The sequence below is a fragment of the Trichosurus vulpecula genome, chromosome 5, assembly GCF_011100635.1.
Source record: "Trichosurus vulpecula isolate mTriVul1 chromosome 5, mTriVul1.pri, whole genome shotgun sequence".
Classification (NCBI taxonomy): Eukaryota; Metazoa; Chordata; class Mammalia; order Diprotodontia; family Phalangeridae; genus Trichosurus; species Trichosurus vulpecula.
This window is the reverse complement of record NC_050577.1, coordinates 260,007,364-260,035,265: the sequence shown is the minus strand read 5'-3', so window position 1 is coordinate 260,035,265 and position 27,902 is coordinate 260,007,364. Positions and strand designations below refer to the sequence as shown.

At 36.1% G+C, this 27,902-nt stretch overlaps 1 pseudogene; it reads left to right on the top strand.

The window, feature by feature from the left end:
• Positions 1 to 24,667: 24,667 nt before the first annotated feature.
• Positions 24,668 to 27,637, top strand: LOC118851267 (annotated as a pseudogene).
• Positions 27,638 to 27,902: the final 265 nt, after the last annotated feature.

Genomic DNA, 27,902 nt, shown 5'->3' with positions numbered 1-27,902 from the left:
AGTTCTCAGCACAAAAAACTTGGGACAGAGCCCCCTGTGCCCCAGAAGCAAATATCAATTTTAAAATCAAGGAAAAAGTCAACCACCATGAAGAAACAAACTAGGAAAGAGAAAAGTAAAGACCATAGAATCTTACTATGGAGGCAAGGAAGATAAAAATACAAATTCAGAAGAGGACAGCACTGATACTCTACACATTTATGAAACCTCAAAAGGGAAAATGATCTGTTATCAAGCCCTAGAAGAGCTCAAAGAGAATTTTAAAAGCTGCCTTAGAGAGGTAAGAGAAAAATTACAGAACCTATTAAGAGAAAATAACTTCTTGAAAAGTAAAATTGGCCAAATGGAAAGAGATGTACAGAATCTATTGGAAGAAAATAGCTCCTTAAATCACACCACACTCTTCCAGTGAGTGAGCCCCCAAAAAAATGCTAATGTCAGATTATAAATACTCTTTTCTTCACACTTCTCCAGGGCTTCACATCTCTTTAGGGCTTCACATCTCTTGTGACCTAATTAGCAAAAGGGTGTCAGCCTTCCTACAAACAAAGGCAAAGCTCAATCAAAGGTGCTTGGGTTCCTTAGTGCTAAGAAGCACTTCAAGTCCTACTTTGCTGGCCATTACAATTACAGTTAGAAAACCATCAGATACTTTTTATTTGGCCATTCCACTGATTTGTCCTCTCCCACGTAGTGTGTCCTTTCTGATGCACACACACACGTGTATGTATAAACACAAATGTATTTATACATATATGTGTGTATAAATATATATATATATATATTTAGAGAGAGAGAGAGAGAGACACACAGACAGACAGAGACAGAGAGAACGTGACTGTTTTCCAACAGAAGGAATAATTCTCAATGAGAAAATAACTATTCTCCACTATAATAAACTGATATTCATTCTTTGAATCCAGTTTTTATTTTTTATTTTTATTTTATTCTATTTCTTCTATTGCCCTTTACACCTAGTTTGGACTACTTTTTTTTTGTTTGTTTCATGCCCTCTATTTTATTGATTGACTGATGTCCTGTTTATTTCTTGCTCCTTCCTATTCCATTGGATCCAGGATTTCTTGTTCACTCTTCTTCCATCAAATTCATCATTGATGACTAAATAATCTTTCCTTTCTAATAGTTCTAATAATAGAAACAGACAATTTTGTTCAGATAAGATTAGAGCAAAAATCATCAGTGCTATAAATGAATGGAATTTTTCATAGGCTTGTAGTTTATAGTCATTGAAATTCTTTTCTCTATACAGCCTTTTCTTTCCTATTTTCTTTCAGGTTCTTTACATCCTTCTTTAATGTCCTCCCCCTTCTGTCTTTTATTGTTTTTTTCTCTCACTCACTATTTTTTTGGAGTTTAGTCTTTCTTTTGTCCCCCTTCGACATGCATATTTACATACATTCTATCATACTACCCCTCCTCGAGTGAAAGTATTGTTTTATGCATGCCCAGAACGTAGTAAAGTGTCTTAAACAAAATGGTTCCTTAAGAAATGGTTATTGAATTTAATTGGAAATTTTGCTGAGTGAAACACGGCTTAATTTGTTCTTCATTTCAATTCCAAGCAAAATTCACTATCTGTTTCCAGCACTTCTCCATCATGTGTGCACACGCACGCACACACATCCAAGTTACCAACCTTGAAAGTATTGACATAGACCTACTGCAAATCTTACCCAAGGTTAAAAGGACAAATAAATCAAACTCAGGGAGAGTAATCTCTAATATAAACCTGCATCCTGCCCACGTATCCCTAACCAATTATTCCTTATGCCCAATAGTAAAAGACAAAAGAGCTATAGTGGGCAGGGACTGCAGTATGTGGGCTTTCATAGGTTCCTCTACTTCCTGGCACTTTATCCTTTTGACAAATAGGCCCTTAACCCCTCTCCCTGGTGATGTGTGCAAAATGTTACACGGCAGTTCAATATACTACATATACCTGAGAAACATCTTATCTGAGAAGAACTGTCAAGAGCACACTTTGTTCTACCAAGTCAAATATCTTCTGAAAATCAATTTTTAAAAATGAACACAGTGGGAATTTAAATTTTCTACATCTGTCAGTCTGTTGTGTGACTACAAATCTACAGTCTGCTATGGGAAATCACCTGTAAAACCTGCTTCTTCTCGTGTTTTCACTGATGATACCCCAAAGGGAATATATTGCTTCAGTATTGATATTCCAGAGTTTCTCTTTCATTTCTTGGCAATTTTAATGTATTATTCCTCTTGTTTCTTTATGGTCATCCTTTTCTCCTCTTACTTCAGTGTCTATGGAATTAAATTTATTTTTCTATAGTGTTGCTATTATGACCGTCATAAAGTAGTAACTTTGCCAGCAGAGGTAGCCCACATCATATGACCAACTAGCACATACAGTTAGACAAATTCAGCATGTGGATACTTCTTGTTGCCCAGATGCGCTGGCACAAGTTCCTGACTCTCTTTTTCCAAGACCACCTGCCCAGATTCCTGACCCTTTGTTCACCATCTGCCAGTGTGAGTTCATCATCCCTGATCTCATAAGTCTCCAAACTAACACATGCTGGTTTCTCTCTAGAAAGAAATGACATGAATTTGGGAGCAAAGAATCTAGGTTTTGGACCTTAGCTCTGCCCTTTATTACTTTGTGACCTTAAGTCATGTAAATGCTCTCAGCTTTTCTTTTTCAATGTAAAATGAGTGGGATGTCTTAATGATCTTCTAGGGGCATTTCAGCTCTAAATTATATGACTCTATGTTCCTCCCTGCCTCAGTTAAACTTTGCAGATTTGATATTGAGCCCACCTGGTTACACTACCTACCAGTAATCTTCCTGTTTAGCTGAACTAGCCTACCCTACCCTATCACAACCCACTAATATCCACAGTGTGTTGAATCATTTGATCATCTTTGTTCATTCACTGAAGGTAGTAATTTTTTTCCTTTAATTTTTACCTAAAACAATTCCCCTCTGTAATAAAGTTCCTATTTCTCAAGAAGTCTCCTCTCTTAAGCCTTTTGCTAGAGTAAATCTCTGAATTTCAGTAGTTTAGCGGTTTCTGTTACCTTCCACCAACTTACAAAGTGGCATAGATGTTATGAACAAATAGGGAAGAGGGAGAGGAAGGGGGAGAGGGAGAGGGAGAGATGGAGACAGAGACAGAGAGTGACAGAGACAGAGAGAGAAACAGTGAGGCAGAGAGAGGTTTATTATAATGTAAAGAAAAAATATATAAAGTTTTAGTAATGGACTTGCTCAGTGCCCTCAGTCCACTGAAGAAATTTTATGCTAGGGCAAGCACAAGAAATAACTAACATTCAAGTCTTAGGAGCAGTACTTATGGAACCCCTTTGTCAATATGATGAAGTTCATGGACTCCTTCTTAGAATAATGTTTATAAATGCATAAAACAACATACATTGAATGCATTTTGGGAGGGTTTGTCAAAGTTTATAGGGACAGGATTGAATGGTTTGTGTTTCTGTTTTAATGATGCAACCTAAGTACTTCAATTTGAGCTAATCGTACCAACTGGCTGGTTATGACTATGAGCACACTGGTGAAAGCCTACTGAATGTGGCTGTAATGCCAGCACTCTTAATTCTAGTTCTATGTTGGGATAAAATGAAGTATGCTCAAGTCATTAAACAGTTAAGAAAAGCATGTTTATTCAACTCTGTCATAGCTAAGATGTAAAACAAGGAAATGCTGACAATTAACTTCTCTAGAAGCCCTACCAACTTGTCTCCATATAGAAAAATGTATGGTTTTCCTTATTGCCTAGCTCAGCGATTTGTACATTTTAATAATTTCTTACAGAATAGGATGAGTGATGACTGTAGTGAAGCTCAGAGTGTAGGACCCAATTTAATTCAGTTCCATGGAACAATTAAACAACTAAATGATTATGAAGCCTCGGGACAACACTGACTAGGAAATAAGAATACTAGGACAAAAAAGAAAACCATTCCAGCCCTCAAGGAGTTCACATTCTATTAGGAGGAAACAAGAGGTAAATAGAAAACCAGATGTAAAATATATACAAATTGAATAAAATGTATATATATGTGTGTATATATATATATATATATATATATATATATATATATATATATATATATATATATATATATATATAGTGTGTGTGTGTGTGTGTGTGAGAGAGAGAGAGAGAGAGAGAGAGAGAGAGAGAGAGAGAGAGAGAGATGAATAGTGGGGGATCAGGAAAATTATGTTGTAAGATATGGTACTAAGCCAACAAGGCATTATAAAGAGAGGCAGGGCTAAGAAGAGAGAACCATTTAAAAATGGATTGGAATTTACCAGGAGGTAATGGTCTTTAAGCAAAAGCTATATAAATATCTACGTGCGGTTTGGGTGGTCGCTCAGGTCCTTTGTAAGTCTGAAATTCTGGGGAGCTGTGAGAGAATCCAAGGTATGGGAGACAAAGGGTTTACTGGACCTGATTAGGCTCCTGTGGACTGATATGGTCGAGGAGAAAAGACTACAAATAAAACCCTTTAAGAAAATGAAGTACCACATGAACATTCTCTCCAAAAGCCTAGTCTTAATGGAAATTATCTCATTTTTATGGAAAATCTAAGTCAACTTCATGTACTTCCAGTTAATAGTGATTTTAAAGATATAGTAATACACTGTCCCAAGGGTGACACCTATTCTGAAGCCACTTTATTACTATCTTACTTATGACAAGAAGTTAGCAATGAAGAACAAGTCCCTGTGCACAATGGTTCATTTCTTGATAGCTAGGGATATTAATTCATGAGCTGCAGGCAAGTCCATTGATCTTCCTAGCCATCCAGAAATGAAATGTCATGTAGAGCAACTCGTTCTTCATTGCTATTCTGGAATAGCTTTTTTTGCTTCCTCCCATGGGATTCTTTTCTAGCATTAAAAAATCAAAACCTACCCACTCATTCTAGAGGACAGATGACAAATGAGAAAACAGATTTTGGAGGTACTAAAATTCATTTGCGCTCCACTGGATAAATATCATACTATGCCTCAGTTAAAAAAAAGCAAAACTGTTTTAAGATACCAACTCATAGGAAATTAGGTTCGCTCCCACAAATTAAATAAAAATTCTTTTTAGTCAATCTGAAGAAATCAATGAAAAGCTTAAGGATCCTTCCAAACAGGTTAATTGTGGAAATGGTCAATAGACAAATAAAACAAAATACAAAATAAATGCAATGCAATTTTGATGCACATGCCTATGTATAGTTCTTTACTGGAAGTAAATATTTTAATATTATAATAAGTATTGTTTAAGTAAATTTCTTCAAGGCAGCAAGGTAGAATAATCTGGAAGCATGAGATCTGGGTTCAGGAAGACCTGAGTTCAAATCAAGTCTCCTCACTTAATAGCTGTGTGATCCTGAGAAAGTCTTTAAACTCTGGCTGCCTCTTTGTTTTATACACACACACATGCACACAGACACACAGACACACACATATATACACACAGTACATATATGTGTATATATGCATATGTATATATGTATGTGTACATGAGTATATACATATATGCATATACATGTACAAACACACATATGTGTGTATATATCCATGCACATGCATATATATATATGTGTGTGTATGTATATATATATATATAGAGAGAGAGAGAGAGAGAGAGAGAGAGAGAGAGAGAGAGAGAGAGAGAGAGAGAGACAGCTATATGGAGATAGCTAGCTAGCTATAGACATATATATATATATATATATATATATTGATCTATCTTTCTATCTATCTATCTATATATCTAATGTTATCCTTTAAGGTATAGGTCAGTGTAATGGTACTACTTTAGGCCAAATCCACACAGCCAAAATAGCTTAGGAATTTCAGGATAAAAAGCTTGTTAACTAATGGGGAGTTTACTGAGTAAGAGCCATCCAGCAGAAAGATATATAAATCCACAGAGCAAGTAATGTACTTCAGTGGTATTCATCTTTCTCTAGGAAACCTGAATGTAGGGAGGACAGTTATTTTGATTACGGTATGATCTTGAAAAGATGGACTTAAATATCAAGTAGTTGGGGCAGGGGGGACTTTGAGCCAAAATGGCAGAGAAAAGGGAGTGACTTGCCTGAGCTCTCCCCAAACCCCTCTGAACACCTTTAAATCATGCCATAAAATGATTCTTGGAGAGGCAGAACCAACAGAAGGACAAGGTGAAATAATTTTCTAACCAAGGAATACTTAGAAAGTTGTCAGGAAAAGATTGTCATGCCTAGGTAAGAGTAGAGCACAGTCAAGTGCAACCCACACCAGCACAACCAGACCCCAGCAAACAGGAGCAGGCCTTGGGAGCTACTGAATAATCAGTAGCAGCCATGGCTTCCAGAGCTCTCAGCCCACAAATTGTAAGGGTGTTGAACAACTGATCAGAAAGTGATTACAAGGGTCTTTGCTGGCACTGGGAGCAGGACTCCATTGCTTTCCCCTTACTCAGATCAGGGTGGTAGTCCTGGGTGGCAATTCCAGGGTGAGGTGGAACACTAGAACAACAGAACTTTCAGCCACAGTGGAGTAAGAACACCCATCCCAGTTCCAGGGCAGGAAACAGTACTTGTGGTTACTCATAAACCAGAGCACAGGCCAGGAGAGGAGTAAATGCACCTCTCCTTAGATCACAATACCTTAGAAGAATTGAACATTTACAGGTCACTAGAAGTATCTCTGAAAACAGCTGCATACTAGGTGGAACCAAGATGGTGTATTGAAAACAGGGACTCCCTTAAGCTCTCCCCCAAATCCCTCCAAACACCTGTAAAAATAACTCTAGACAAATTCTAGATGTACAGAACCCACAAAATAACAAAGTGAAACAAGTCTCCAGCCCAAGATGTAATGGATGGTCACTGGGAAAGGTCTATTGCACTGTGCTGGGAGTGGAGGGCAGCCTAGCATGGGCCACGCCAGGACAGACAAAGACAGAGTAGATCAGGAAGAGCAGGCCTCAGGACCCTGCATCATGGAGCTGTGGCAGTGTCTACACTTCTCAACCCACAAACACCAAAAACAACAGAGCAGGTCAGTGGGAAAACTATGAGATCTGGATGAGAGAAGTTGTTGGTCCCAGGGTGGCAGAAGTGGCTGCAGCTGCAGCTGCTTCCAGCTCCAGGCAACACAGTGGGGGAAATCAAGCAGTTGATCAGAGCGGGAGTGCAGGAATTGCTTTGTTGTCACTAAGGCAAGGTTCTCTTGCTTTACTCTTCTTGAATCTGAGTCATGGTCCTTGTGGGAGGTCGTTGGGGGGTGGGGAGGAGCATTGGTGTGGCAGATCTTGTGGTGGTTTAGAAGTAGCTCTGAAAATGGCAGCACAAAACCCCTGAAGCATGGGACAAAGCACGCTCCACTCTGAAAGCAGTCTAGCCTGAAAAAAAAACCTCAAAGGTCAAGCAATTGGCTGGGAAAATGAGCAAGCAGGTAAAAGGACTCAGAATATAGAATCTTTCTTTGGTGTCAAAAGAAGATCAAAACTTACAGCCAGAAAAAGTCAAAAAAGTCAAAGAGCCTACATCAAAAGCCTCCAAGAAAAATACAAATTGGTCTCAAGCCACGGAAGAGCTCAAAAATGATTTGGAAAAGCAAGCAAGAGAAGTAGAGGAAAAATTTGGAAGAGAAATGAGAGGTATGCAAGAAAATCATGAAAAACAAGTCAATGACTTGCTAAAGGAAATCCAAAAAAAAAAAATGAAGAAAATAACACCTTAAAATGGACTGACTCAAATGGCAAAAGAGCTCCAAAAAAAAAAAAAAAAAAAACAATGAGGAGAAGAATACCTCAAAAGGCAGAATTAACCAAATAGAAAAGGAGGTCCAAAAGACCACTGAAGAAAATGCCATCTTAAAAATTAGGTTGGAAGCTAGCGACTTTATGAGAAATCAAGATGTTATAAAATAGAACCAAAGGAATGAAAAATAAAATGAAAGACAATGTGAAATATCTCACTCGAACAACTACTGGCCCGGAGAATAGATCCAGGAGACATAATTTTAAAATTATTGGCCTACCTGAAAGCCATGATGAAAAAAAGAGCCTAGACATCATCTTTCAAGAAATTATTAAGGAAAACTGCCCTGATAATCTAGAACCAGAGAGTAAAATAGAAATTAGAAGAAACTACCAATTGCCTCTTAAAAAAGATCCCAAAAAGAAAACTCTTAGGAATATTGTAGCCAAATCCCAGGGTTCGCAGGTCAAGGAGAATATATTTCAAGCAGCCAGAAAGAAACAATTTGAGTATTGTGGAAACACAATCTGGATAACACAAGATCTAGCAGCTTCTAAAATAAGGGATCAAATACCTTGGAATATAATATTCTGGAGGTCCAAAGGAGCTAGGATTAAAACCAAGAATCACCTACCCGGCAAAACTGAGTATAATGCTCCAAGGGAAAAATATGAATTTTCAATAAAATAGAGGACTTTCAAACATTCTCAATGAAAAGACCAGAGCTGAATAGAAAATTGGACTTTCAAATAGAAGGATCAAGAGGAATATGAAAAGGTAATCAGGAAAGAGAAATCATAAGAGACTTCCTAAAGTTGAACCATCTTGTTTATATTCCTACATGGAAAAATGATATTTTTAACTCATGAGACCATTCTTAGTATTAGGGTAGTTGAAGGAAATATACATAAATGTGGACGGGGGGCACAGGGTGAGTGGAATATGAAGGGATGATATCTTAAAAATAAAATTAAGGGGTGAAAGAGGAATATATTGGGAGAAGGAGAAAGGGAGAGATAGAATTATCTCACCCAAAACTAGTGATAAAAAGCAGTTATGATGGAAGGGAAGAGGGGGCAAGAGAAAGGGAATTGGTGAATCTTACTCTCATTGGATTTGGCTTATCCCCTTGCAGGGAATAACATACACACTCAATTGGGCATCGAACCCTATCAGTAAAGTAGGAGGGAAGGAGATGGTGGGGGTGGTGATAGAAGGGAGGGCATATTCGGGGAGGAGGTAATAAAAAGCAAACACTTTTGAAAAGAGATAGGATCAAGGGAGAAAATTGAATAAAGGGGGACAGGATCGGATGGAGGGAAACATAGTTAGTCTTTCACTATATGACTATTATGGAAGTGTTTTGCATAATGATACATGTATGGCCTATGTTGAATTGCTTTACTTCTCAAGGAGGGTGGGTGGGGAGGAAAGAAAGGAGCAAATTTGGAACTCAAAGTTCTAAAAACAAATGTTTGAAAAAATTGTTTTTACACGCAAATGGGAAATATGATATACACGTATTGGGAATAGGAATAAGAATCTATCTTGCCCTACAAGAAAGTAAAGTGAAAGGGGATAAGGGGGTTGGAGTGTAGTGATACAAGGGAGGGCAGACTGGTGGCAAGGGGTAACCAGAACCTATGCCTTCTTGGGGTTGCAGGAGGGTAGAAATGGGGAGAAAATTTGTAACTCAAAATCTTGTGGAAATCAATGTTGACATGGAAAAATATTAAATAAAAAAAATTAGAAAAAAAGGCTTCACAAAACCCTTGAAGCTTGTACAATGCATCCTCCACCCTGGAAGCAGAGGCCCACTTTAACAAAGAGATAAAAGTCAAGAAATAGACTGGAAAATGGACAAACTTCAGAAAAAAATTCTGACCATAGAAAACCACTAAAGTGACAGGAATGATCAGAACACACACTCAGAAAAAGACAACAAAATCAAAGTTACCACATCCAAAGTCTCTGAGAAAAATGTAAATTGGCCTCAAGCCATGGAATAGCTCATAAAGGATTTTGAAAATCAAGTAAGAGAAAGGAAAAAAAGATTAGGAAGAGAAATGGGAGGGATGCAAGAAAATCATGAACAAAAAGTCAACAGCTTGGTAAAGGAGACACACACACACAAATACTGAAGAAAATAACCCCTTAAAAACCTTAAAAAAAAGTACATTTTGTACAAATAAGGAGAAGAAGGCACTGAAAAATAAAATTGACTAAGTGGGAAAAAAACACAAAAAATCATTGAAGAAAAAAACTTAAAAAGTAGAATTGGTGAAATAGAAAAGGAGGTGCAAAAGCTCACTGAAGAAAATACTTCCTTAAAAATTAGAATAAAGCAAATAGAAGTTAATGACTATAAGAAATCAAGAAACAATAAAACAAAATTAAAGGAATGAAAATATAGAAGATAATGTGAAATAGCTCATTGAAAAAAAAGGAAAAATAATCACAACTGACCTGGAATACAGATCCAGGAGACAAAATTTGAAAATTATTGGATTACCTGAAAGCCATGATTAAAAAATTTTAAAAATAGACTAAGTGTCATCTTTCGAGAAATTATCAAGGAAAATTTGTATGATATTCTGGAACTAGAGGCTAAAACAGAAATTGAAGGAATCCACTAATCACCTCTTGAAAGAAATCCCAAAAAGAAAACTGCCAGGAATATTATAGTCAAATTCCAGAGCTCCCAGGTCAAGGAGAAAACATTTCAAGCAGCCAGAAAATTTTAAAAATTCAGGTACTGTAAAGCCATAGTAAGAATAATTCAAGATCTAGCAGCTTCTACATTAAAGGTTTATTGGAGAGATGAATAAAAAGGAATTGATTTTCAAATACAAGACTCAAGAGAAACATAAAAAAATAAACAGGAAGGAGAAATCATAAGAGACTTAATAAAGTTAAACTGTTTTAGTTCCCACATGGGAAAATGATACTTGTGACTCAGGACATTCTCATTATTAGAGCAGTAAGAAGGAGTATATATAGACAGAGGGCACAGATGCAAATTTAAATATGAAGAGATAATACCTAGAAAAATAAAATTAAGGTGTGATAAAGAGGGATGCACTGGGACAAAGGGAAATGGAGAGGTAGAATGAAGTAAATTATCTCACAAAAAAGAAGCAAAAAAAAATTTACAGTGGAGGAGAACATGGGGGAGGTGGAGTAGGGGGAGTGAGTGACCTCTACTCTAATCAGAATTGGCTCAAAAAGGGAATAATATGCATCCTCAATTAAGTATAGAAGTCTATCTTACCATACAGGAAAGTAGGAAGGGAAGGGAATAAGAGAAGTGGGGGATGTGATAGAAAGGAGGCAGATTGGGGGAGGGGGTAGTCAGAAGAAAAACACTTCTGAGGACACCGGCTGAAAGGAGAGAGAGAGAATGGAATGAATTGGGAGATAGGATGGAGGGAAACAAATTTAGCTATCATAACTGTGAAAAAATTGAATCACAGTTGTCTGATAAAGATCTTATTTCTCAAATGAGAACTAAGTCAAATTTATAAAAAGAGCCATTCCACAATTGATAAATGATCAAAAGATAGTGACAGTTTTTAAATGAAGTAATAAAAGCTATCTGTAGCCATCTGAATATATGCTTTAAATCACTATTGATGGGAAAAATGCAAATTAAAACAGTTCTGAGGTACTGCCTCATACTTATTAGATTGGCTAATAGGACAGAAAAGGGAAAAAAAAAACAATGTTGGAGTGTATATGGGAAAATGAGACACTAATGCACTGTTGGTGGAGCTGTGAACTGATTCAACCATTCTTTATAGTAATTTAGAACTAGACCCAAAGGGCTATAAAACCATGCATACCCTTTGACATAGCAATACCACTACTAGATCTGTTTCCCAAAAGACATAAAAAATTAAAAGGTCCTATATATATAAAAATATTAAAAACAGCTCTTTTCTGGTGTCAAAGAATTGAAAATTGAGGGGACACCCATTAATTGAGGACTGGCTGAACAAATTGTGGTATATGATAGTGATGGGATACTCTTGTGCTATAGAAAATGATGAGCAGGATGCTCTCAGTAAAACCTGGAAAGACTTATATAAGCTCGTGCAAACTGAAATGTGTTGTGTACAAAGTAACAGGAATATTGTGAGATGACTAGTTATGTGTGACTTGACTATTCTCAGCAATACAGTGATCCAAGACAACTCTGCAGCACTTATGATGAAAAATGCTATCCATCCCCAGAGAAAGAACTGATGGTGTCTGAATACAGATTGAGGAATACTTTTTTGATTTTCTTTTTCTCGCATTTTTGGTCTATTTTTTCACAATATAACTAATATGGAAATATATTTTACATGACTACATGTATATAACCTAAATTGAATTGCTTGCCTCCTCAACAAAGAGTGTGTGGAGGGAGGAAAGGAGAGAATTTGTAACTCAAAGATTTTTTTTTAAAAAAGAACATTAAAATTTGTTTTTACGTGCAATTGGAGGAAATAAAATACTAAATATATTCTCAAAGAAGAATATATATATATACACACATATACACATATACATACATATATATACATACATATATATATACATACATATATATGTATATATATGTATGTATATATATATCTCAAGCATTGGGGAAAATCTCAAGGTCTGGTTGAAAGCTTCAGATTGATGGTTTTAACTACCATAACTATTAGGGAAAAGTAAATAGAAGATTATTTGTATGCCTAATCATATAAATTTCTCAGAAATGTGATAAGTTGTTGGAGATGATAAAGAAATCATGGTATTGTAGGGCAATTTTTCTTTGTCCTCTAAATCATTGTTAGTCTCAAGTAAACAAAATCTTATTCTTTCTCTTTTTCCTCCATGAAATTATAGTAAGCAAACCAGTTTTTCATGGCTTCATATTTTTCTCTCAATATACTGAATTTAAACTTATTAGCTTGGAACATCATTTCATCACATTTAATATTCAATTTAAAATTCAATCTGCATTCATTTCAGCCTCAAAATACAATCTCAATCTCAAAATATGAAGCATAAGAATAAAACATCAGCATTTTAATACTGAATTTTAAAGGCCCTTATCTTCTGAGGCAGTGGTAATTAGAGCATATTAATAATAACAATATCCCTTAAAATCATAAAATCAGTTGGAAGAGGCCTCCAATTTCTTCTGGTCCATCTGTAACACAAAGTATGAGTCCTGGGGACACTATCTTTGACAACTTAATACAACATAGATAATGTTAATATGCAGTTTCTTAAGTCAATATATGGCCCACAAGGATCTTCAGGTGTGGTTTAGTGGGCCCATTTAATCTGACATCACTGTTTTGTCCTTCAGAATTCAAATAAACTTGATCAACTATGGGTACAGGAATATGGAGCCAACCAACTATGGAGGCATGAAGGCAGCAACTTTTCAAAGCTCTTCCAGTCCTACCTACTATAGAACTTTCAAAAGCCCTCATACAGAATTCTGCACAAGATGAAGAACAAAGCAAAACAAAACAAAATCATGAGTCATTTCTCCTAGGGCAGCTTAAAAGGACAGAAAGAGAAGTTGGCCAGCACTGGGGTGGGAGAGAACCTACAGTGTGACCTGGTGGAAGTGCCACTGGCTATGAGTCTTGGATACAGCTGTATTGTCAGCAGCAGTAGCATCTGTGGCAGCAGCACAAGGAATACCTAATTCCCAGTGTCAGTAAGAAGACTGAACATCTGGTCAGAAAGACTCTAGGAGGTACTGTGAACTAGCACTCTAGCACTGGACGCAAGACCAGGAGCTGTTTGGCAATTTCATCACATAGTACTCAACTCTAGGTATTGGTTCCTGGGAGGAGAGGAGTGGTTGCATTAGCAAAGGATCAGGGTCTTACCTGGGTAAGGACCAGAGTACAAACTAAAACTGAACCCTGGATCATACCATTCTGGAAGCATTGAAAGCTTAAGGCTTCCAGACCTAGCTGTGAAAATAGCAGGGCATTAAAAAAAACCCTAAAGTTCAGGCCAATCACCCTCCTATCTCCCAGAGCACCAGAGGGTGACTACAACATAAAGTCCAAAGTTAAGGAATAAACTGGAAAAATGAGCAAACCAAAAACAGCAACAAAGAACATGACCATAAAAACGTTTCTATGATGACAGGGAAGATGAAAATATAAATTCAGAAGATGTCATAAAAACAGCTATATGTAAAGTCTGAAATAAATATATAAGTTGCACATAAGCCTAACCAGAATTTGTGGAATATTAAAAAAAAAAAAACAGATCAAGTTGCTCACCAAGAGTGACTTGACTTTCTCAATTGATTTTGATGCCCAAGCCATTGATGGGTTACATAATAGAGGAAAAGTAAATGAAAGTTTCACCAACCAGAAGGAAATGCCATTATTGTGTGTAGTCTTACTTTCTCAATGCTTCAACCCTTTCCTCCTAGTATCACTCTCTTCTCTTGTCCTTTATGACACTTTTCCTCATTTTTCTCCATACTATCTCACTACTCTTTCTCTGTCCCCCTTACTTGCTCATCGCCTATTTCACCAACCCTAACTTTGGATGTTCTAGAAAGTTCAACCCCTGACCACCGTCTCTTTTCCCTCTATTGTCATTCTTTTGGTAACCGTATCAGGGCCTATGACTATAACAATCATCTCTATGCAGGGAGCTTCTGGATCTTTTGACTTTCCCCAGTCTCTCCCCTGAGCTTCAGTTCCACATTCCATGGGACATTCATATTTGATGTCCCAGATGCATTTTAAAATCATTCTATCCCAAACTGAAATCATTATCTTCCCCCCTACAAAATCCTCCTCTCTTCCATATATTCCTAATTACATTGATGGTGCCACCATCCTTCCAGTCTCTCAGGTTCGTAACTTCAACACTATTCTGACTCCTCACTCTTGTCCCTCATGCCATTTCTACCTTCACATCTTCCACCTCAGATTCTTTCTCTTCACTCTGATAGTTCAAGCTGCCATAACCAATTGCCTACATAATCACAATAGGTTTCTAATTGGTCACCCCGCCATGAGTCACTGTCTTCTCCAAAGCGCCCTGCAAACTGCCGCTAAAGTAATTTTCTTCAAACTCATATTTGACCTTATGAATACCTTAATAAATTCTGGTGGCTGCTTATTGTCTTTAGGGTCTTCTGTTTTTCTATTAAAGCCAGGAGCAACCTTACTCCTACCAATTTTTCTAGCCTCATTTAATATCACTACCTCTGCAATACAGTCCAAATGAATTTCTCTTTGTGCCTCACATATGATGCTACAATATCCATCTCCTTGCCTTTGCACTTGCAATCCCTATGCCTAGAATGCATTCCTTCCTTACCTCCACCTCAGAGTCCATTTCTATCTGGAAAAATGAGCAAACCAAAAACAAAAACAAAAAACATAACCATACAAAATTACTATGATGACAGGGGAGATCAAAATACAAACTCATAAGACATCATAAAAACAGCTACATATAAAGTCTCAAATAAAAATATAGGTTGGACACAAGCTCAACAAGAATTTATGGAATATTAAAAAATTAAAATGATCACGTTGATCAACAATGGGTCACCAAAAGTGACCTGACTTCCTCAATTGATTTTGATGTGGGCTCAAGTACCAACTTCTAAATGAAGTTTTTCTCAAACCTTTCAAATCCTAATGCCTTTCCTTGAAAACTGCCTTATCTTTAGTTACTTTGTACATATTTGTATTTATTCAACTTGTATTTATGCTGATTATAGTTTATATGTACTTGTTGTTTCACCTATTAGAATGTTAGTTCCTTGAAAGTAGGAATTGTTCATTGCTTGTGCTTGTTTTCCTGACACATAGCAAGGCCTAATAAACATTTTTTGATGGATGGGTGGATTTTTTCCTCTCATGAGATGATGATTTCCTTTTATGCTCCTTCACCTCCCTTCCTATTTTCATCCTGCAGAAATCCTTCTTTTCATAGTTGTGATCCTGCCTCTGACACATATTTTCAACTAATACATTCAGACAAATGTAACAAAACTTGGAGTCACTTTGTCATCACATCAATAGAAGTCAATATTTAGTGAGTTTGTGATGTATTTAGCCAAGGGTAAATATAGATCCAGCTCGATTGCACTGGCAAAATAGAAATGTTTGTTAATCACATTTTGGAAATGCTTCAAATATAAACAAAAATATATTTGATTTAAAAATGAAATAATGTTCTGTGTTTTGGTTAAACACTAGACAATGGGAAGATATTTCTGGATTTTTGTGTTTCAATGTCAAAATATAGCAGGATGCTATGACTACTGAAATTTGACATAGCCTTGGGCGGCCAAAGTGTGCATGGCAGAAGGTTCCATTATTTTGAATCCCTTTATCTTTTTTCCCTATATAATAAATATTATCAGGGAAACCAAGCCATTGGGAACACAGATTTCTTTATTTTAAGCAATAAAGAATTACAGACTTTATACCCAGATGACAATGCTAGCCCACTTTGAACAAGCTGCTTAATCCCTCTACTTCAGTGTATTGTTTGTCCTTCATTTTTGAAGAAGGCCATGACATCAGGAAGGTGATACCGTAGTTTGCAAGTGAATTGAATTGAAGTGGGAGAGGGCTGTGGAAAATTATCAGCCTCACTTTCTTCTCTGGAGATATCTGGGCCTAGTGACAAGATGTGATCAGGATGACTGGAGATGTCTCTGGATGCAGGTCTTTTCCAGGTCTCAGTTTGACTGAGGCAGCACCCATTCAGTGATTAAACCTAGGTAAGAAATGAGGCAAAGAATGGTATCTTTTACCTAGTCAAAAAATCAATTTTGGAGGGGAAGACCCCTAGGGTTTCTGGCCAAAATAGAAACAGGTGTTATTTACATTCACTTTGAGGTATTAGGTCCCAAATAATGACCAGGTGGAGCTTGGGCTGGGACCTATTGTTGGCCAATCAATGAAAGCCAGAGTTTTTAGGATTTTAGGCATGGTCCTTAAGAAAGAAATCTAGCCCATAAACCTGAAGATATCCTTCCAGGTTTCAGCAATCAAAATTTACATTCCTTTGGGCAGAACACCTATAGGTAAGGGTATTATACCCTATGTGGACAGAGGGGGAGGGAAGAGGAGAGAAGAGGAGAAGAGAGCAAAAGAGAGAAGAGGGGAAGGGAGGAGAGGAAAGGAAAGGGGATGAGAAGGGAGGGAAGAGGACAGGGGAGGGGAGGGAAGAGAAGAGGTAGAGGAGAGGAGGAAGGAGCTGTGTTGCTCAACTGGAACTGGCCAGGTGGGTCCCCAGTGGGACTGTTCCTACTACTCACAGGTTGTGATTTGTCCTTCATTCTAGAAGAAGACCATGACATCAGAAAGGTGATGCCATTATTTATAAGTAAATTAGGTTTAAGTGAGGGAGGACTATGCAAAGTCACTAGCCTCTCTTTGTCCTCTGGAGCCATCTAGACCCTGTGGTAAGATTTAGATCAGAATGACTGGAGATGGCCCCTGATTCAGTGCATATCTTTGAAAAGAATTATGAGTATAGGATTTGAAAAATTCTGTTTTGTATGACGCTATTAATAAAATGACTTTGTATTCTCACATGACAGGCTAGTACCGTATGTTAGGACACAAAGTACTTTTCTCTGTGTGTCTCTCCATTTCTTTCTGCCTCTGCTCACCTGTCTCTCTCTGTTTCTCCATTTCTTCTTCTCTGTCAGTCTCTCTGTCTCTTTCTCTTCCCCACTTCTGCCTTCTGCCTCTGCCTCTCTCTCTCTCTGTCTCTCTCTGTGTCTCTCTCTCTCTCTGTGTCTCTCTCTCTCTCTGTGTCTCTCTCTCTCTGTGTCTCTCTGTCTCTCTGTCTCTCTGTCTCTCTGTCTCTCTGTCTCTCTGTCTCTCTCTCTCTCTGTCTCTCTCTCTCTCTCCATCCCTTGCTCCCTAATTCTTTTAAGACTTGCAATTTCATTTGTTATAGGCTGTAGGGCATTCTAAATGATGAATCCTCAATTAAGAAATCCCTTCTGCCAACACACATCAGCACCTGATCTGTAGTACAGGCAGCTAGGTGGTGTAGTGGCAGGTAGACCTAAATTCCAATCTGGCCTCAGACACTTACTAGCTTTATGACCCTGGGCAACTCATTTCACCCTTTCACTTCAGTTTCCTCAACTGTAAAATGGGGATATAATAGCACCTACATCCCAGGGTTGTTATGAGGATCAAATGAGAAAATAATGGTAAATTGTTTAGTACAGTGTCTGGGATAGTAATATAAATACTAATTATAATTATTATTCCTTAGGGTCTTTGAGTGTTCCTTGGGGCACTGAAATTAACTGACTTGACCAAGTTCAAGGTGTTAGATGTTGGACTTGAATTAAAGTCTTTTTGACTCTAAGTTCCAGGCTCTGTATCTTATGCCACTGCTTCTCTCATAGATGATTGACTAGAAATGCATTTTGATAGAACTGTGACCTAATTGCTTTCAGCAAAGGGAAGAGGTCGAGCTTGAGGTGAGGTGAAGAGAGTTGGTGAGCATAGGGTTGCCTTCAAACTCATTAATCTAAAATAAATAAAGAGACCAAAAGAAAAAAAGCCTATACAAAGGTAAAGAATGAAAATCTTAGTTATGTGTGTGTATGAGAAATGGAAGAACATATAAACCTAACTTTCAAAACTTTAAAAGTAAATTGAATAAAGATGACAAAATGAAAATGATAAATCAGACAAGAAACAAAGCAACATAGTCTATTTTTATAAGATTTCTTATAAAAAAGTTTCTAACTGAAAATTAGAACATATACAGAATAAAAATGAGGAGCTGAAAATAAAATTGCTATGAATCAGAAAAAATACAGGAGTTTCAATCATGCTATCACACAAGGCAAAACCAAAACAAATTAATAAGAAACAAATAAGAAAACTAAATATTATGAAAGACACCATAGAAAAGAAATCAATATCAGTATTATACTTATATTCCCCAAATGCTTTAGCATCTAAAATTACAAAGGAAAAAAATAAATGATCTACAAGAAATTATAGAGAGTAATACAACAGTAGAAAGAAATTTTTAATGTTCCTCTCTCAGTTCTGGATAAGTCTAACAAAATGATAAAGAAAAGAGGAAATATATAATTGAACTAAGCTGAAGAAATCAGAGCTAAATGACTTATGGTTTTTACTAAATGGACCTGCTATATTTCTCTGAACCTCATGGGAGTTTTATAAAAAGGTAGAATGAGTAAACATATGCATAACATAACAAAAGGAATAATTAGTAGGGATCACAAACAAAAGACACAGACCAAAATGGAGACTTAACTAAACAATATTAAATAATGAATTAATCAAAAAAATGGGGCTGCTAAAACCACAAAATTAATAATAATGTAAAATAAATAATAATGTTGAAATATGTCAAAATCTCTGTGATACAGCTAAAGCTATCCTTAAGAGGAAAGTTTCATTTCTACAAACACACATTAACAAAACAGAAAAAGAAACATTAAATGAAATGGATATACATTTCAATAGAAAAGCAAACAATGAGTATAGCAAAAATAAGCACAAAAGAGGAAATATTAAAAATTAAATGTGTAATAAACGAGAAAAACAACTATAGAAATTATCATAGTATTTAAAAGTTTGAAGGCCTAATAAAACAAACTTCTAGCTCATCTGATTAAAAAAATGAAAACTGAAAATCAAATCAACAAAATCATTATTAGATAAGGTAAAATCACAACAAATAATATTTTTAAAAATATGAGAATTTTCCAAAGGCAAATCTACTATACTCTTTCTCCTGTTTGATTCTTGGCCTATACTATTGTTTATATAAAATCTCATCCAAAGGTGTATAGTTCAGGTAATATGAAAAACAGGCATTTTTCATCCACTTGGTTTTCCTTTGTCAATATGTGGGCAAAACTTCTGAATGATTATAACTATAAGACACAGACTAAATGCTTTGGTAGAAACAGTTTCCACAAAGGCAAGGTTCCTGACAATCAGAACTGTTTAAAATTGGAATGAGCTACCAGTGTAGTTCATGGGTTCCACCTCATTTAACATTTTCAAATGTGCTCAAGGGCATGTGGCACCTAGCAGGTACTTAATAAATTATTGCTCAATAGAATTGAATTAAATTGGACAATTAATGTTCACTTGTCAAGTAAGTGAAACTATATCTACAAGCTGGACTTAATTGTCTGACATTATGTGATTGACATGATAGGAGGCTAGTGTGTGATATGAATTGTCCCTTGCTTTTATATTTAACATAAGAGCTATTGACACTTGTTCCCCTGGTGCCTTTATCCTTCCTGCCTCCTCCCACATCCACTCACAGGTCATTTAATACTTGTGAATGACATTATGTACACAATATATAGTAGATATGTACCTGAGGGCCAGGATTGCCCAGAGCTAACATTCCAGAACACTGCCCTCTTTACCTACTAGCACCCCTTCCCTTATTCTTCTAACTCCTTTTAAGAACAACATGTTTATATGAGCATACATAGGGAGTGTCCTTTGCTTCCCATCTAGAACTAGGAACATGATCTTAGATGACAGATATCTGAATTGATGTTTCTAGTCTTTCAGGAATTTATTCAAAGAAGAAATCATGGAAAGAATGAGAAGGCTTTTGTCATCTGGGCAATACACATTTTCTAAAGGGAAAATAAAGGATATGATTGAGGATTTGTAATAAACAAATAGCTATAGTTTGGGGAAATTACTTTTTCTAATTACAACACAAACTCAAGGCAAAAGGGAGAAGTTACATCCTTTAACTAACCAAGGTCAGGTCCATGGAAATAATTTGCTTGAAAGTGAATTTTTAGGTCATAAATAACTCAGTTTTCCTGTTTATAAAGTCTAAATTAAGTGACTATTCCTTCTTTTTTGTACTAAAATTTCATTTTATTTTTAATTCACAGAACAAAACAAGAATTTCAATAATGCAGTACAATGAAAATGATTGCATATGCAACTGCAAATTTACGATGTATAACTTGTTATTCTCTCAAATATACAACCAAGTTACCATGTAAATTTCTTCTTTTCCCTTTCTTTTCCTCCTCTCCTTCCCTGCCTCAATGATGGCTACCATTAGACAAGATTAGTTATATATAAAATTATTCTATACATACTTCTATTTATCACTTCTTTCTCTGGATACTTATATAGCATCATTCATCATGTGCCCTTTATTTTTAATTTTTGTATTTATAAGAGTAAAATTACTTAGTCACTAAAAGTCATTCTTAAAAACAGCAGTATTGCCATTACTATATTCAATGTTCCCTTGGTTCTGCTCATTTCACTCTTCTTGCACTCTGTGCAAGTCTTTCCATGGCCTTTCTATGATCATCAAGCCCATCATTTCTTAGAGGATGAAACTATTCCATCAGAAACCATACATCACAACTTGTTCAGCCATCCTCTTTGCACTACATAAAAATCAGCTTTTATTGTACTATTCTTGGTCAAATGCATGATTGATCTAAGTAGTAAAAATGGATAATGAATAATAGAAATTATGTCTTTACTTATCGTAATAATTTTACATATATTTTTGACTGATAAGTGGATGGTCATAAAAATGAAAGCAAAAAGGGTACATATTCTGAAGCACTTTGAATGCCAAACATAAGATTTTATATTTGATCCTGGACATGATTGAGAACCACTGGAATTTATTAAATGGGGACTGACATAGATATGCTTTAGGAAGATTGATAAAGCAACTGAGTAGATGATGGACTGGAATGAAAAGAAAATGAGATGGGCATCTAAACATTAGATTATTTACTGGATATATGCATATATACATAATAATATGGATATTTCTGGGAGAAATCTAAAATAGGTTCTCCCAGTAATTTCATTCTTGAGTGTTAATATACAATGAGGCATTTATGAAGGACAAAATGCATTTAAACTGGAAACACAAATAAAACTATAGAAATGATCAATAAAATTTTTAAAAAGTGGTCCTTTGAAAGCCTGTTTTAATAATCCAGCTAGCAGCTTCTGTGGGGGTATAAGATTCACCCACAGCCAGCACCCAGAAAGCTGCCAACAGCACAGATTCTTCTGATCTGCTTAATTAAGGAAAGCAAGGTGAAGGGCTTGACAAGCTTACTTTTAATTCAGCATTCAAATATCATTCAGTTAGTTCAGGGGAAAAAGCCAGCACGCTGAAGTTGAAAACAAAATGCAAACAAATTTCAAACATCAACAGACTTTGTCTGATTCAAATCCCAACACATAGTTACCAGAGTTCAACAAAGTCTCAGCATCTGGGTTTACAAGCTGGAGGTATCCTTAGGTACAGCTGCCTGGAGTCTCCTCATCAACACCATCTCCAGAGCCCCGCACAAATGGCTCTGTCCTCCCTTCTTATAGGGCTTCAGACATCGAAATCATCTGAATCACCAGAGCTCAGGCTCTGGTGATTGGTTCTTGAGTTGGCCCCTCCCCTTAGGACCCTGGGAGGTTCACATCCACATGGATTACATTAACACCTAATGGGGTTTGGGCCTGGGGCTTAGCACCTAGTAAAGCTCACTGAGATAAATTGAGTCACTCAAAGAAAACAAAGGCCATTCTGGTTACACAGCCCTAATAAAATTGATCAACTCCTCCTTGGAGAGGTGCCCCTTGTAAACTCCATTTAAGCACATGCCCAGGCACTCATGCTCCTTCCTTGATTTCTCTGATGACTCTTCACCTGATTCTCAGGACCTACCTTGCTGCCAATTGGTAATTTCTCCCTACTCCCACGTTGCTTTTTCAGCTCTTTTATGAGTGGTCTTCACCCCATTAAAATATCAACTCCTTGAGGGAAGAGAGTATTGTTCCTTTTCTTGTATTATGCCACCAGTGCTTAACACGGAGCCTGATATATAGAAGAGCTTAATAATATCCCTCTGTCCAACTCTAACCTCTCCCAACCAATGAAATTCTGTATCTAACATTTACTTTGATTTATCTCCCTTAGACCCATCCTCTTCGTTAGCTGTTGTTCTAATAATTAATTGGATTGCAACTAGTCAAGTTCCTTAGTAACAAAATTCTTCTATTTGAATTTTTAAAAACCTTTTATAACCTATATTCTTCCTACTTTTCCAGTCCTATACTCCACTCCACTACATGTACTCTTCTAATCCAGTGACTGTGGCTTTCTTGATGCTTCTCACACAAGATATTCCATCATCTCCAGACCCCATTTTTTCACTGACTTTCTCCTGTACCTGGAATTTTCTTCCTCCTCATTTCTGTCTCCTGGATAACCTGGATTCTTTCAAGTCTCAGCTAAAATAGCACCTTCTGCTAGAAGCCTTCCCTAGTTCCCATTAATGTTAATGCTTTCCTTCTGATGTTAACTCCAATATATATATGCGTATATATGTATATGTATATATATACGTATATATATATTATATATACTTATGTATATGTACACGTACATATATATGTTTGTGTGTGTGTATGTGTGCGTGTGTGTGTGTGTCCTGTTTGAACATAGTTTGTACAATGTTGAAGATCCTGATTTCCACTTTGCAAAGTCCTTTTATTTTTCAAAGTTTTTTTTTTTCTAATTTCCAGGCTTCAAATCAATGTCTAGCACACAGTAACTAAATGGTAAATAAGTACTTTTGACCTGACATGACTCTTTGAATCTTTATATTCAAAATTACTCCATGCATAAACTTGAGGAAATTTTACACCCTATTCTAATTCCCACTTATAGTTTCACACCTACTTATATTTATTCTTGACTGAGCTTACTAGTTTTAAGGCTATTCCACACTTCTCACCAAAGGTCACATATTCACGCCAGTTTAATTATAGGAATGGACACTCTTCAGATACCAGATTGTCATTGTGTGTGTATATATATGTATATATGTATGCATGTATATCTACCTACACAGATTATATTAATTATAATATATTGTATTATATATGCGTAAGTATATGTATATATTAATACAAAAATAAGGATTTTAATACCATCTGTATGTCTGGAAGCCTGTTGGTAATTCAATAGTCAAAGTAAGGAGCTTAATAAATACAGATATAATGTTTATTGATGACTCTTTTATCAAGCATGCCCCATCAAGATAAACTAGAAAATATTACTTTCAGCTAATAAAAGCCAGTGACTGTGGAGAACCTATATTCAATTTCAGTACTTAAAAGTTGACAGATTTCCTTTTTCACAATCAAAAGTTTAACTAAGATTTTTATTATTGCTCACACTCAGTGGATTACATCTGATTTTCTATATTTTTCAGTCTATCTCTACAATTGTGTCCTATTAAAATATTCACTATTTCATCATTCATACTGAACTGGTAAAATATTTTCATATTATTTTGATATCAGCTGGTTTAAGATGCTACAATCTGTGTCAAAATATCCTCATGGTAATAGCTCATTGTCAAAGGATTATCCTTCCAAGATTCATGACATTCTTTACAACTCACTCCCCTTCTCTTTCTAAGAGTCAAAATGTTTTGGCTAATAATAATTAGGTTTTATTCTTATTATTTTTAATTATATAGTTATCTTTTGGTTTTGCTCCACAGGTATTTCCTTTTACATAATAACCTATCACTACTACCCCCAAAACTCTAATAAATCTCTTTGTGTAATAAAGAAAAAAAAACATGTAGTTAATTGACTCTTTCTGATAGCATATACCACATTGCACAACTTTCTACTGAGGAAGACAAGGTAAACTTACTTTTCAGTTCTACAGGGTCTGTATTATTCATTATAATTATTAGTATTCAACTTCTTTTAACTGTCTTATCCAAAATGATGATGTTAACTGGCTAGAATCTGGACATGAACATTTTAAGTAAGATTTCACATTTCAAAAAATTACATATCTCAAGATGGTACCCAGTAACACAACTAGTATTCATTCCAATGTTGATTCAGCAAAGACCACAGCAGGTAGGGTGCAAATATAACAAAGCAAATTTATTATATGATTCTAAGGACTAGAACATTACTGTACCCTATAGGACATCCTGTTCCTTTTTACATTTGCATTCTGGTTGATAAATGACAAATAATAACCCTAAACAGAATCAGGCTTAAGCTCTGAAGAATCTAGTCATTTGAAAAATTAACTAGGTTCTGGTTTGTATTTTGCAAAGACATTACTTCATGAATAAAAGGAAGTTTATTGTTATGTCATAGCTTCCAGGCAAATCTCTTTTAAATTCAATGGCACACTTTTAAATACCTACAAGGGAGTGTTTGAGAAAAAGTTGTTTGTACATATAACAAGATCTGTGCTAATACTTTCTATACACCACATTGGAGACAAGCCTCCTTCTGTTTATAGTTTGTAGTCTGATAAGGGGCTGTGCCTTGGAAGGGACTGACATTCATAGGCCAAGGTCCTACCAATAACAAAAAACAGTACAACTTACGTGTGTGTGTTTATGTACATAAAACCAAATATATGCACTAGGATTCTCGGAATATCCTATGGGTGTTTATGTATGTTAATTAATAGTACATATTAACATGAAATGCAAGTTTAAAAACCAAATGACTATTTTTTCTTTTGTAGTGACTTTTAAATAGTCTTAAATGTTTTAGTTTTAATTTTAAAAAATCAGATTATATATTTGTATGTATAATTTCTGTGTGTGTATAACTTTTTTGAATACAAGCTTATAGCTATGTTCATACAGATATGATAGAAATGTAGAAATAATATATGTGTGTATATAAGTGTGTGTTAATATTCATAGATCTCTCTTTGTATAGACATCTTTCTACATATGAATATATATATTATATATATACATATATATATATATAATATTGCATTCTTGATTGAAACATCACTTCCAAAGAAAAAGCAAAAGAAAAATTACCTTTTTCCCCCAAAAGTCACATCTAAGGTTAATAGTAAGTATTTTCTTAAATCCCGTCATTATATTTTTCTTGGTCTATAGCTGGATGTAAAGTACATATAGATGCCAACACAACTGGCTGAGTATTAGTGAGACACAAAAAACCCCTATTTACATGAACAAAATCCTACATATATATTCTCACAAAAGAACAATGATCTCAATAGTTGGGGGGGGGGTGCGGTTATTGTTGATGAGATTCTTGTCCAAAGCAAAAGATGCAAAGATGCACAGGTAGTTCAAGTCCTAGGAGGAGGTCTGAATTGAATGAGGGCAAACAAAAAAAGTGATTATTTGATTGTAGATAAAAGCCAGGAGCATACAAAGCCATGCAAATTGCCCAGGCTCTGGTGCCAACTTTCCTACTAAGCAGCAGTTGTCAGAAAACAAAAAGTCATTAATATGTTGCCCTCCATACACAATATCAGTTAACTGTCCCCCGGTACAGATAAGGAGCATAACCGAAATATCCATGCCCCCAACCAGGCTCCTATGAATACACATTATGACTTAACTTATTCTATTTTCCATATGGTAAGTTTCAACTTGTATTAAGAACAACTTTTACAGTACTATTGTCATTTTCTTTCAAATTACATATTTCAAAAAGTTGGAGGGAACCAAAACAATAAAGTCAAAGTGTCAGAAAATTCTGTAAGAGTAAAAACTGTTTCTTTTTCTGCCACCCACTCATTTAAAATTGTATGTAGTACATAGTTTCAATTCAATTGAATTTAACACATTTGTTATGTGCTTACTATGTGCCCAACCCATGTCCTCCCTGATGAGCAATTTTCTGAATAGATCATTCATGCTTGGATATTTTCATTTATATTACCATCAATACTTAATATTTCACAGAACAGTATAGAAGGAAAGCAAAAAAATGGGGAAAAACTTACATACACAATTTCTCAAGTAGGATATGATTGTGTTGGAATACTGCTGTGATACAGAAAATGAAGAAATGGTTTATTTAGAAAAATGTGGAAAGATTTTGACCTATGAAGGAGGGTGCTATCCACCTTCAGAGAAAGAAATGACACATTGAATTATGCTTCGTATGGTCTCACATACATGTATGTATGCATATATATGTACGTTTATAGATACATGCATTTATGTGTGTGTATATACACACGTGTATGTAGACATATATACATGTACATACATACAGACACACCATACACAGGTAGATATATATCTATATATCTCTGCCTATCTGTGTTTAATTGTAGCTTTCTGTAGGAGAGGGGAGGGAGGGAACAAAAAATAAAGTAAAAACTACACAGCCGAGAATAAAAGAACGCCTAGAGCTTTTCGATCGGCTGCAGCCATCAGGAAGGCTAGGCGCGAGCCAGGATGGGGGTGTACAGTACATCCAGGAGTTGTGGAGGAAGAAACAGTTGGATGTTGTGCAGTTCCTGATGTGCGTGAGCTGCAGGCAGTACTACCTGCTGTCCACCCTGCGAGGCGCGCCCAGGCCCACTAGACCCGACAAAGCCCGCAGGCTGGACATCAAGGCCAAGCAAGGTTATATCATCTACCATATTCGAGTTCGCCGTGGTGGGTGAAAGCGTCTGGTTCCCAAGGGTGCAACCTATGGGAAACCTGTGCGTCACGGGGTCACTCAGCTGAAGTTTGTCAGGAGCCTTCACTCTGTAGCGGAAGAACTTGCTGGACGCCATTGTGGGGCCCTGAGTCTTGAAATTGTACTGAGTGGGGGAAGATTCAATTTAAAAATTCTTTAAGGTTATTCTTATTGGCCCATTCCACAAAGCTATCAGACGAAACCCTGACACTCAGTGGATCACCAAGCCAGTGCACAAACACAGAGATGCGAAGGTTTACCTCAGCGGCCGAAAGAGCCGGGGTCTTGGAAAGGGTCAAAAATTCCCCCCTACCATTGGAGGGTCTCTTCGTGCTGCTTGAAGAAGGCACAATACTTTCCAACGACATCGATACCACTAACAGGTGCAGATTAATTTGTAAACTTAAAGGTTTAGTAAGCAACATTTGCAACAAAAACAACAAAAAAAGCCTAGAAAGAGGAAAAGAAAAGTTAGGCAGCTTTGAAAACAATGTGTAGTATTTAGTACATGGTGTTTTTTTAACGGGAATTGATTGTTTTATATAAAATTCTTTCATGTTCTACTGTGTACATGGAAAAGTTTTTTTTTTCTTTTATCATCATATT